Source organism: Haliaeetus albicilla, chromosome 19, assembly GCF_947461875.1.
Source record: "Haliaeetus albicilla chromosome 19, bHalAlb1.1, whole genome shotgun sequence".
Classification (NCBI taxonomy): domain Eukaryota; kingdom Metazoa; phylum Chordata; class Aves; order Accipitriformes; family Accipitridae; genus Haliaeetus; species Haliaeetus albicilla.
The window spans coordinates 24,867,416-24,880,269 of NC_091501.1; the positions used below are offsets into that span (position 1 = coordinate 24,867,416).

Sequence of the window (12,854 nt, forward strand, 5' to 3'; positions counted from 1 at the left end):
GAACTCGCAAGTCCTCTGCTAGACAATTGCATTACAATGAGATTTGGGGTTTTTTTCATGCAAAGCTCTCTACCTTGCCCCAGTCCCTTCCGCTGATGCCAGCCCAAATTTCCAGCTCCTTCCCCAGCGCCAGCTCCCTTTGGCCGGCCGGTGCTTTCCACCTCAGTTGCTTAACAGCCTGCAGAACCTTGTGCAGTGGGACAACAGTCCTTCCTTTGTCGAGGTCAGGACTTAGGGGGCTGGGGAAGGAATTTGGCTTGTCCTGTGTACATAGGAAAGTAACAACCTCAGCGTGAAGCACAGAAAGAGATACTAGCATTCAAAAAAACACTAGAAAAATAAACTCCAGAAGCGACCAGTGCATTCGCTTTGTATTGTAGCTTCGCTTCAGTGTTTCACTGTTATTTCTTAAGAGCAAAATAAGCCCCAAACATTTTTTTTTTTTTTTTGCGCTACATACTGCACAGTATGAGTAATTCAAGAAGAGAATAAAGGCCGGCATTGTATAGCACACTTTCTCATGCGCACACAAACCTCCTTCCAGCTTACTGAAGGAATCAAAGGGTGGAGGGAGTGTCTCCAGCGTTTCATGTAAATGACGTCTTTTTTTCTCCGGTATTAATGCCACCATAAACTCAGTGTGATGAAGCATTGATGAATAATGAGCCCATGACACATCGTACTTTTAGAACAGCTCATATATTTGGCATACACCAGGCCCCATTTGTGTCAATTTTTTTTTTTTCTCCCACTCGGGCATGGATTTGTAAACACTTTTACCATAACTAAAAAATGCAGTTTTATTCTCACTCCTCTGGGAAGCCGCGCTGGGCATCCATGCAGCTGACACCAGTTGCCCTCCCTGAGGATGCTGCGAGGCAGCGAGGTTACCTCTCACCATCCAAGCACTTGCAGAAGTCGCTGCCCTGCCAGGCCGCCGGTGGGGCTGATGCATCGCTCTTACCTCACCAAGCGTGTAACCGTCATCTTCCCTGGAGTAGAGTCGTGAGGCCACTGAGTAGGGAGATCAAGATAGCTTTGTGAAAAAATGCAGCTTCTTATTTATCCAATGACTTGGAGAAAAAGTTGGGGTTTTACCTTGCATTTGAGCGAGAAGAATGCCCTTTTTTGGTATAGCGTTGTCCTGGATTTCTTGGTAACAACTAAACCTGTAACTTCTGGATTTAAAACCGCCTAGGAAAGCAGCAGTAGATAAGTCATAAGTCACCGAGTGTGACCCAGCTGCCAGAGGGGATCAGGAAGCCCCACGGTCGTACGGGACATTAAAAGCCCTGGCTGTGGCTCTCCTGCGGCAGAGGTGTTTCCATCCACATCTGCCCGTCCTACCCCTGCAGCTAGGTCTCTCCTTTAAGGTGATTTCAGCTCTCCCTGACAAAAGGGAAGATCAGAGATGATCTCCTGGCACAGATGTACTGGATGTCTCGGTCTTAACTTCTGGTCTGGCTTCCTAAGGATTTGCGTTCAGCCAGGGATGTGGATTTCACCAGGTGAGGACCCCCCGAACGGGGAGGCAGAAGAAAACTTAACACTGCTAGAGGCATCATATGAGCAAGATGTTTTCCCAGAAAAATAGGAGGCTGGACACAGTCAGCAGTTTTTAAGTTTGGCAAAAAAGCCCATCATGTAGATGAAAAGGCCTGCTTTCTTATTCTTCAGCGTAAGAGTACCAGCAGCATAAAGTTTTGTCTTATAAAAATCATCTGTAGCGTCTATCCCAACGTACAAAGTTTTCTTTTGTTTCTCATTTGCCTTTATCACTTTGCCTATGTTGAGATAAGGGGCTTTTTTTTTTTACCTAATTTTTTCCAATGAATGCTTATAAGTTTTCAAATATGAAAAAGGACTTCCCCTTACTCTCCAGAAAGGTCCTTAATTTCTATAATTGAGGCTTTCACAGCAAGATAAGGGAACAGAGCATAAGGAAACTACTTGAATCTTCATTGCTTTGAAAAAACCATGTAAATATACCAGTTTAAAGTCAGACCACTTTTTCCCTATGGCTGCAAAAAATCCTATAATGCTTTCTGCAAGGCTGTTTAAGCTGAAAGAGGTGACATCAGCTATCCAGGCTGTCAAGAAGATCATAAGGAAACCTGGATATTGCTGACAAACCATGGGCGTTCCCTTCATTTCCAAAGTTATCAGCGACCCACATTTAGGACCACACATGACACTAGCACAAACGAATGCCATTTCTCAGTTACATTACGCTTATTTCCCTGGGTGACAATCTCTCCGTGGGCGAGATAAGCCCCGGCTACGCAGCGCACATTTCACAGCACTCGTGCTGGGAGCCGCTCGGCTGTGCTCCGGTCGGGGTTTTTGGGTCACGTGCAATTCAGAAACCAGGATGAATCAACCCACTTTATCTCCTAAAAAAAGCCATTACCAGCAATTTTCTCAGTTTCGTAACAAAGCTCCAGAAGATAAATGAGCCAGTTCCTGACGTCAGAACTGTCTCTTTTTTTCCCCTTTTTCTTCAGGCAGGTTACACCAAGGATTTGAAATAAGGAACTAAATTAGTTTCTTGAAATTGGCTTTTCCTGGCAAAAATGTAGCAGTGCTGCAGAAACCACGTTGATTGAAATTAATTCCTCTGGGAATGAATTTATTCTGGCAGAAATAACAGTTCCTATAACTTTTATCAGTCTTTTCACACCAATAATTTCTATTTTAAAACTTATTTAAAGCTGAGGTTGTGTCTGAGGCTAATTATTTGCTTCTAGAAACAGATAAAGCTAAAAGCATGCTGATAATCTGCTTCTAATCACTCTGTACCAACCTCCTTTGGCCCCATACAAATCTTCTGGTCAATGATAAATTTGGCAGCTCTGTTTTCAGTATTGGCTCAAACTCAGCTGATCTGAATGCCCTTTTTAAAACAAAAACAAAAACAACTCCTCCTTTACAAAATACACGGTCACTATTCACTCCAGGCTGCAACTGGTCAGGCTGAAAAAGGGTTAAATCCCAGTTTTGCACGATCGCATTGAGTGCTCCCATTTTATTTGCCTCCTTGATTTTATGTCGGACACATGCCCGTGCTGGAACTACAATACAGTCAGTGTCTGGATCTCTGACAAAGATTAGGCTTTCATCCCTGTTATTTGTGTTCCTCCTCAGAGTTTTTGAATGATTTTTAGCAGAGAAAAATAACAGTCGTGGCTTGGGAGTGCTTCAGAATGACCCAGCACTTACCATCATGCAGCCTTTTGAGGGATATTTTGGGATCCAAGTTCTGGCTTTTGCTCCACGGGGATCTATGACTTTTCAGGCAGGTTTCCAGTGACTGGCATGGGAGATATAATAATCTGTGATAATAATGAGCAAAATTCTACATTCACCCCAGTGACTGTGGCTCGATACTTTCAGAGAAGCAGCAATCGAGTGGAAGAAACATTCATTTGATCACATCAGCCAGAGCGTGTACGATTTCAGCTCAGCATGGTGACAGGACGGTGACACCATCCCACATCACCTGCAAAGCTCTGCCAGAGCAGTTGTCTTTATTCACCACGGAACTCGGGCTTTGTCTGGATCTGAATCCAGACTAGAGCAGTTACTTCTCCACCTTTTTTATTAAAACCTTTTTTGCAAGGAGCTCCTTCCAGAGCTCTCTTCAAGTCTTAGAGAGCCTGCGGAGAGATTTAGATCTCCTCCTGTGTTCCACCCCTGCAGCACTACTTGTCCTCAACAGCTTAAATAAGGGGAACCTTGAACTTCTTTTTCACGTATGATATGTTAACACTAGACATTGAATTTACAGTTTTTCCAACTGTGAGTATCCTTTCTTTTCTTTAGTCTTTCACCGTCATCCTCTGCTAGACAACATTTTACATGTTTTTTTCTTATAAAAGCGTCTATTAAAAGTCACTGTTTGCCAATGGCTATCTAACATTACACACAGCACTACACACAACCTACTTTTCCTCATATTAGCAGTTTGGCAAGGAAATGTATCAGATGGTTGATAAACAATCATTTTATAGGGGTGACAGAAGTAGCCTCAGAACTTACCGTTAGGTCTTTGGTTTACAATGTAAACTTAAAATTTTCCCAGAAGATTAAGGAATTCACACACATAGTGAACGTGCCGTTGTCATTTGCATAAAGATTTGAAGACAAATTAGTAACTGTCTGATCCAAAGTCCACTGAAGCCAGTAAAGGCCGTAAAGAATCAAAGACAATAAAGGTACAAAAGAGTACTGACAGCCAAGATATTATTATCCTTTTTTTTTTCATAAAACAGTTCAATCAACTCTTTCATTTATGCTCCACAGCATACAAATAAACATACCATTACACATTTTACTGTCTTTGCAAAAACAGTTTAACAGAATAACATCAAATCATCAGTATCAATCAATCCATTAATTTCAACTGAGCTATGTAAGGAATTAATTTTGTGCTCAAAGTCTTAGTAATCTGAGACTACAAAACAGTACCCTGTTACTAAATCACAGCTGCGGAGGGAGAGACTGGGCTTATGATGGGTAAAGTAAGAAATAGCAACTTTCAACTGTCCAACGTATTATGAATTTACTTGGATTTAACGTACTTATACTGCCTCTACACAAGCCATAAAGTACTCTGACAGCAATTATATATGCAACTCAGACAAGATTATCAGGCAGCCACCAGCACATGAGAGCAAGTGGTATTTAACCAACAGGAGGTACAGTAGCTCCCCCCTGCTCCTGCTTCCCCCATGTCTGATTCCAGTTTTTCTGTCCAGAAGTCTTGCTCAGCTGAAAAAAACAATTTTGGCTGTTTGTCTGGGATAAGATTGTAAGTCTTATAGCCAAGTCAGAGCTACTGCTACAGCCCGTACGGGGACATCTACAAACCCCAGAGAAGTCTAGCCATACATTTGCAAATCACTGGTGCAGTACATGCACAGGGTAAAGTCACTGCATAAGTCACGCATGCTTACATCTCTCTAGGAAATCCCAGAGAGAGATATGGGAGTCCTGCCCTCAACCCTGTCCAAAACGGCTTGATTTTAGCTCTCCTCCAAAGCCTAACAAATAGATGGCCTTTGTCTGATGCCCTGGAGGGCAAATGCAAGCTAATAAAAACTTGAGTCCACACAGATAACATATAATTGTAACTGGTTTTTAGGTAATGGTCTTCCAGGCTATCTCATTATTCTCTTTGAACAGGCTTTGAATTACGCTTTTTCAATTTTAGATAAAAGCGAACCAGTGGTTTTGCAGCATTAGCAAACTAAGTTAGATTGAATAGTTAGAATTAATGGGCGCTTTGATTTCATCATTTCTCTTTAACCTTGAAACCAGCAGTCAGGCAGCAAAATCATTTTTTTCCCTCCTCATGTTTTCTTTCTCCAGTCATCTTTCTCCAGTCTGCTCCCATAGCCACTTGCTTCTGGTTTGTCCCTGAATGACTAGTTATACCAGGCTTTGAACATGCTGCATTTCCTTGACTTCTAATTCATGGGTGCTCTCTAGAACATCAGACCCCGCATCACAATATTTTCAGTATTTGAGTATTTGTAATCAGGATGAAGTCAAAATATTTCTGTTAGTGGTGACACAGTGACACAACCAAACAGTTGTTCTGCCTGTACTTTCTTTGATCGTATTCTGAATCCGTTTTAGCGGCCATGGGTGAAACTGCTCTGTTGTTTCTGAATGAATCTGAACGAATCATAACAATCTCCATTTACCTGCTGAAGGCAGGAACACTCGCTTGCCAACTTCCTTTTGCTCCAGTGGCTTATATGAAGCAGAAGCGATCTCTGAGGAGCCCTCACACACATTGTCCCTTACCCTCGAGCAGATATGGCACCCCAAGCAAGCCTAAATCAGCCATTCCCAACCATGATGGACCAAGGGGCCTTTGGCGGTTCTGAGATGAACTTAGCCTCACGTAAAACTAACGAGTCTGCAAGTCCTTGGTTAATACGGCTATCCAAGACAGCTGTAGATCATGCACCCAGCCTCACCAAGCAGTTTGAAAACCACAGACCTACAACAGCAGGATAGCTAAGTTTCCACTGTAGAGGCCACAGATCTTCTGGTGGAGGGGGAGGACCATACATCACAGCTCCGCCAGACCTACTATGCAGTCATAACACAGACAACTTAAATAAGCACGCAGTCTGATGCCAACATTACTGCAAATAAAATGTGTGCAATAAATGCATAGGTGATATGCAACAACAGTCTGGGTTATATGAGTATAGTATAGAGACTAGATGTGTCTTTTCATTCATTTATTGTGTAGTTCACACGTGCTTGTCCACCTCTCAGTCCTCTCTCTGCTTTGGACCAAAGAGGACACACAAACAACAACAGTGGTAGAAGTTGCCACAAGAGCAACGTATGGTCCCAATGCTATCTTTAGCAAGGGCCCCACAATCCCTCGGCTGCTTTGTGAACCTCACACATTCTTCAGAAAATGTGGGAGGAATCACAGTTCGCCAGGACAACTTCTATCTGGTGTCAGGTGAATTGTCACATAGGAAAGTCCTTTCTGTGGCCAAACTCCTTGGCCAAGAGCATCCAGTCAGACAGCTGCACACCAGTGATAGTCATTGAACTCCCTCAGCCTGGTACCCACCTCTAGGATGCTTTTCCAGGCCATCCTCATGCCAAACACTGGAAAGCAGCTGCAGGGACTTGTGGGGCTCATGCCTAACCTGCAGCTATGTCTTGAGGCTGGGCTGGTGGACCAACACATCGCTCATCTGTGTTACTAATCTGCTAGCAGGCCATGGGGCTGCCTCTGGTGCGCCCAAACCAATGGTCTCGCAGAGAAAGACTTGGTGCCCGCTCCAAGCTGCGCTTGCCTGCCAGAAGAAGAGTGCCCGTCCGTTCGTGCTTGACCCATAGGCCTCCCTCTAGCCTAGCTGCTTTTGCTGAAAGATAGAAAACTGCTGTTGGACAGGCAAGGCAAATCCAGGGCTCACACAGCCCCAACCTGTCGTTCAGCAAGGGCAGGTGGGATGCGGAGCCAGCCCACGTTTAGCTGATAAGCAGAAAAAGTACAAATGGTAGGAGGCACGTTTAAAGGAGTTCAAAGCCTACCCAAAGGCTCAGGTGTAGGAAAGGTGAAACCAGCATGGCTTTGTTCTTCTCACCAGCACAGTTTTTCCTCCCCACTGTTTATGAGTATTTACTAACTTCCATCACCTAGGGGAGAATCTGGGGCAATAGTCAGTGACCCCTGAAAGGGCTGAAATCTTGGGGCTGTTTATCAGATTTCAGCTTGGCTTCCCTTTACTCCTCTTTTTATTTTTCCTCCCCAATATTTCTTTGAAAAAGTGTTTTGGCAGGATTTACAGTCCACAAAGCCCTACAGACTTGGAGAGAAAAAAAATATCTCAGGTGCTACTTAAGAAATTCCTCATTTCTAAACCTCAGTGGATTAAAGTTTCTGCCCTAATGATCTGTGTGAGTGCTTTTGTGTAAAACTTTGAATAACTTTATTGATTACATTCTGTACAGTACAAGGCTCTGGATTCTGATTCTTATTTTCCTTTTCTAAAAAAGCTTCTTTAAAGACATACAGTACCAGAATGGATTAGTGCATTAGCCCTTGCCTTTGCAGACTTACTTGCAATCCAGACAGGATTTGGATGAAGAGAGTCTTACCAGGCAGGATCATTCTTCTCAATGGAAAATATTTCCATGCTGAAAAATGGAAAACATAACATTTAGCACAATTCAGCCTATTTGATATCCTTTTCTGGGCTGAGGCACAGGGATGGCTACAGAAACAGCACCACCAGTCAGCACCGAGTTGCTTCGACAGAGCTATCTCAGAACTGGGATAGTTTTCATAAAGAGCTTTCTCAGAAGAAGAGAAAAGAAAGCACTTTGGTAAAGCTGAATGGGAGACTCCAGCTGGCATAACAGAATTTACAGGTGAAAAATGAAGTTTATTGGCAGAATGCTTGGGTCTGACTGAAACAGCAGCACAGTGCCCACAATTTTCTCTTTTCTCTGACAGTTTCTTCATAACTATTTTCTTCCTGATGTCTCCCAACACAAGGCTCTTTCACATAGGCAAATAGATGAGAATGGGAACACAAGTTTTAGTTTTAAAATAACCTACAGGAGCTTCACTCTGTTTTCAGAAAGGAAACAGGATTTCTGTCTAAAACCAGACTCCACCCTCCCTTTCTACCCTCCCTTGTCCTTTCCACCTGTTTAGATGTTTTCACAGTGGGATAACACATTCATTCCCTCCAGACCAGGGCTCAGCTGTTAGGAATGGAAAATAGAAACAAAGTTTGCAGAGTATTTTTAGCCCAGAGAAAATAAAGCAGTTGCAAATACCGTACACCCACCAGCTCCTCCGGCTTGTGGAGATCTGTGCCCAGAAAGGAAACCGCAAGACCAGGCTGAACCCATCGATTTGCTATCGATGCCAAGTGCTCTGGAGTGACTCACCCAACAATCCCACCCTTCTTTTTGTGTCTGTTTAAAGGTGCCCTCCCCAGAAGTCACATCATCTGGTCCTTCCCATCTTTGTGGCACTGGTGCTTTCACTACCATATATGCACTTAGCTGGCCTCAGCCCATTACCCTCATCCCTTTGTAGGAGATAATCTGTTGATGACTGGCTAATCAGCAGGTTGCAGATGGGTCTCCTGTTTCCCTCTGATCTCACAAATCTCGAGGGACTGGCCTTCTGAGAAGAGACAGTGCGTAAGGGGATACAACACTAAACAGATGACACATATTTTAGATCCACCTAATGGCTGCTCCTGGTTTCCAGACTCCGCAAATGCCATTTGTTTTTAACAAATGGCCACACAAGCTGTGGAGATGATATTTTAAAAATGTCTTTGAACGGGCTGACTTGCCTCCAATGGCATTTGCAGCATGTGTGCCCCTGACAGTAGGCCTCTGTGCCGTCAAGCTGCCCCCACTGCAGGTAAAAATTGAGTATTCTGAAAACAGAAAATATAAACTGACAACAAAATGGGTTTAGAGGAAGCCTGTGCTGAATGGGAGAGGTGGTTTAAGGGCGAAAAAAAGGAGGATCTAGATCTCACTAGCAACTATGGTCAGGTCTGAGCATCCTTGGACTGTGAGCTGTAAGTAGAGTTTATGCTTAAGTTGTAGCAAAGCAGCGATTTCTTCGTGGCTGCATTACTGTGCAGCATCCTGTATGCAAAAGCAACACAGAATGCTGGCAAAACTGTAATAAAGAACTGCTGAAAGGAAGTTATAAATCCTGAAATATCCTTTATGCAAATTCTTCCCATTTTCTGTTTCTGTCCCAGGAAAATCTGAAGATTTTGTACAACTGTCTAGGACATCCCCCACCGCACATCTCAGACAGGCCCCCTGTAGAGCAGCAAAAGGCATCCTAGCTCAGCTTTGCAGCCTGTACACAGTGGTCATATTTTTATTATGAAAAAAACCAGCACAGGCCCATTCTCCTGCACTTATGCCAATAGGCTCAGCAGAGTTCCCACCCGTCCCATTTTATTTTCCAACACAGCGAAGTGTTTCCATACCCACACGTTGTCTGGGAGGGCAGCAGTTGGCCCAAATAGAGCCAGCACCATGGCAGCAATTTAACAGTACGGGTGATCAGGTGCCAGGGCTTAGCCCTGTGTTATGACTATGGGGGCAGCCACTGAGCCTGAGGTGTGCCAAGTGTGTTGGACCCATCGCACACACCAAAACATTGGAGCAGTGCATGCATACTAGGTCTCACAAGGACCATACTTACTATGAAGGCATCGCAAACAGCTCAGACGTATACTTCTGTCCAAGAAATCCTGGAAAGAAATATGGCAACTCCTTTGGGAACCATTGAACTCTCCTCCTCCATCTCCATTTACTTAGTCATCAGCAGCACGCTGTTATGGGTTCACTTAGTTGTAGGAGTATTCCCAACAGACCTCCTTAAAAAGCACTTTCTATTTAAGACTGAAAAGCAGCTGCTGATAATGCTGCCTTAAGCTGGCCATTTTGCTTCTGGCTTCTATAGGTTCCACATTTTTCCTATCCAGCCAGCACAATAAGCATTTTAGCTTCTATTGTCTGGGTTTTCCAAAAATGCTCAGCACTGACCTGACTGATCTCACTGTAACCAACACTAAATGTGGGGTTTTTTCCTCTTCACTTTATTCTTGAAAAGATGGAGCATCTGCAGATAAAGATCATCTGCAAAGTTAAGGCCAGCATGCAGTTATTCCAGTAGCTGACACACTGCTACATGAACGCTGACTATTTACAGCAAATGTAATCCAAGTTTATCTTCTACAAAATCTTTAGCACGTTATTTCTGGAAGTTCAAGTTATAACTGCTATGATTTGCAAGTAAGTAATTCAAGGAAACAGTTCTATTAATCCGTCCAGTTTGGGGGGTTGGAGGAAAAATATATTTCTGAAGCTTTCAGTCCTTCTGCAGGGAAGTGAGTAATATATGCCTGGAATTATCTATTAGCAAGTGTTTTACCCTCCCCACGCCTGGCAATGTTGCTAATATATAGCACAAATAGACAAGGCACCCCCACCAAGCTGACCAGATTTATCCAGCCTGGATGCAGGATGTCAGTAAAGAGCCGTGTAGACAACACTGTTTCACAACTGCTAGCCTCTCCTTAGAAATTACCAGAGGAAAAAAGAAATCACAACAAAATGAAAATGTTAACAACATGAGCCAGATTTTTCAATGGCAGAATCTCTGTTTATCAAAAGATATCTTTTAATTTTAAGCAATGGCAGTCTAAAACACTGGCTTTCAGTCCTTTTCCAATTCTGTGAACCCAGGGGAGCAGTATCCACTGAAGACTATGCTACAGCAAATTCAAGCACACAAGCCTAAAACAAGAAATCCTGGTTTTCTCTTTTTAAGCTCCAGGGAGACAATAAGAAATCCACAGACCTCAAGTGAGTCTACCAACCAGAGCAGAAAATAACTGGTGTGAAGTAACATTAGCAAAAAATCTGCCTACAGGTCATGAGAGAGGAAAGCACAAGTTTCTTCAAGAGTGGCTTTTTTCCCAGATGGTCTCTCTGAGGAGTCTCACAAAACCTTTGGTACAGTTTCCTGTTACTTGCAGGATGGAAGGTAAAAAAACGGGTATTTTAGTCAAGGCACACATAGCCAAAGCCCTCTATTCAAAGTCTACTTCCACTGAAATTATAGTGACCCTGAGAGAACCAGACTTCAGCAGGCACCAAGTGCTTCTGAAAAGTCCAGTCTTCATGCCAGGAAAACTGGAGAAGCAGTATATTTTGTAACTTATGACACAAGCACTCTGGATGCTGACCGGAGCTCAGAAGTTAGCATTTTTGTTACACAACACGAGGAGGATACACTTCATAGATGAACATGAACAATCTCCATACATCTATTCAGCAAGACGTGCACTTAAATACTTACTTACAGCTGCTAAAAATCTCATTTTCCAAGAGCTCCCAAAAAAAGTTTAAGGGCTACTCAGCCGTGACTTGGATGTCAAAAATGGTATTTGGAGGAATCTCAGTTGTTCTCTGACGGAGAACAGATTTTTATTGACTTACCCTAGATAAACGGTTGAATCAGATGACTGCAATTGGATTTCTGCTTTCTTGGAAGCCGGGCATTTGCCTTGGCTTGCCATAACAGCTTCTGGGTACCTGGTCCCACATGTAAGCAGGTAAATAATTGACAGATGGTTTTCTTTATGCAGCTAAGTAATAACTTTCAACATTATGTCAAGAGAGATTAGGAAGCAGGGGAAAAATGCATTGAAGAAAGTTTGGGCTTAAGCTGCCGCACTGTTGTTACCCAGCATCCCTGCCACGCCGACTGCAGCAGGCGGATTCCACGGGTGCCTAAAGGTGCTTGTTATAGAGGGTGTTTACAGGTGTGCCATTATCAAGTACTGATATAAAATACTACCGCAGAAAATCGTGTTTAATAAGCTCCAGCTGCCTGTTAAATTAAACCAAAATTCCTGCAGCAAATAGTCAATTTGAAAAACAAGCAGTAGTAGGACTGAAACAAAAGAGCTGAGCACGAAAAGAGCCTTGACTGAATCAAGCTGCAGTTTGGAAAGTATATCAAATGGATGTTTTCCTAGTTTTGCTTTTATGCAGATACTTGCTCCTGCCAGCACTAGTAGCTGCTGAGACCACAGCCTATCTTCTTTTGCCTTTGTATTCCTACGTGCGCCCCTAGACTTTCTTTCTGCGAGATCGTAGGCTGTATCGCAGGCTGGCTTATAAAACTCAGTAGTTTGCAGAGGTGTAATAATGTGTTTTATTTCAAAACAGAACTTAAAACAGAAATACAAACACAAACAGCGAGGCCTGGCAGCCTCTTTCCCCTCCCACTCTGAAGAGCTGGTTGTCCTGCTTCCCTTCCCAATTTTCTGTTGGCTCAGCGCCTCCCCAGCTGGCAAAAACTGGGGCAATTAACCCTTTCTTCCTAAGGCCAAATGCTAACAAGACCTCGCTGGCTTTCCTCGACAGAACAAAAGAGCATCGATCAGCAGAGCTGCAGGGCTGTGCACTGCCCCAGCACCCTGTGGCAGGCACCCATGCCTTTCTCCTCACTTGCACAGCACCTACCCCAGCAGCCCCCGCTCCCTGCTAGCTCTCCTTCAATAAAATAAAATAGCAAAATAAATATAGCCTACACGACCTGAACGGCTCTTAACTTTTGCCTCGTGGAAGGGAAATCTGGATTGAGAACCTACAGGCTGATTTTCTCATTGATTTAAGAAAGACCCAAAGGGACCATCAGTTGCAGAAGAGGGCAGGGAACTGGTTTGGGTAGCAGAAGCAGTACAGCTCTGTACTGGATAATTCACTGTCGTTGTTTCCTGCCTGAAGGAACTGGAACCTGCCTTCTCTCT

The 12,854-nt window shown here is 43.6% G+C and overlaps 1 protein-coding gene and 2 long non-coding RNA genes across 6 annotated transcripts in view; 1 reads left to right on the forward strand and 2 right to left on the reverse strand.

Annotated features, from left to right (window-relative positions):
• LOC104323056 (potassium voltage-gated channel subfamily KQT member 1) overlaps window positions 1–12,854 on the forward strand; it is a 517,159-nt gene that overhangs the window by 451,587 nt on the left and 52,718 nt on the right. The window lies entirely within an intron of this gene.
• LOC138689981 (uncharacterized) lies at window positions 573–6,696 on the reverse strand. Its single transcript, XR_011328746.1, has 3 exons — window positions 3,220–6,696; window positions 1,099–1,194; window positions 573–1,014 (listed from the first exon to the last, which is right to left on the reverse strand). It is a non-coding gene; the product is annotated as an uncharacterized lncRNA (long non-coding RNA).
• On the reverse strand, window positions 6,700–8,441 carry LOC138689982 (uncharacterized). Its single transcript, XR_011328747.1, has 3 exons — window positions 8,337–8,441; window positions 7,601–7,677; window positions 6,700–6,902 (listed from the first exon to the last, which is right to left on the reverse strand). It is a non-coding gene; the product is annotated as an uncharacterized lncRNA (long non-coding RNA).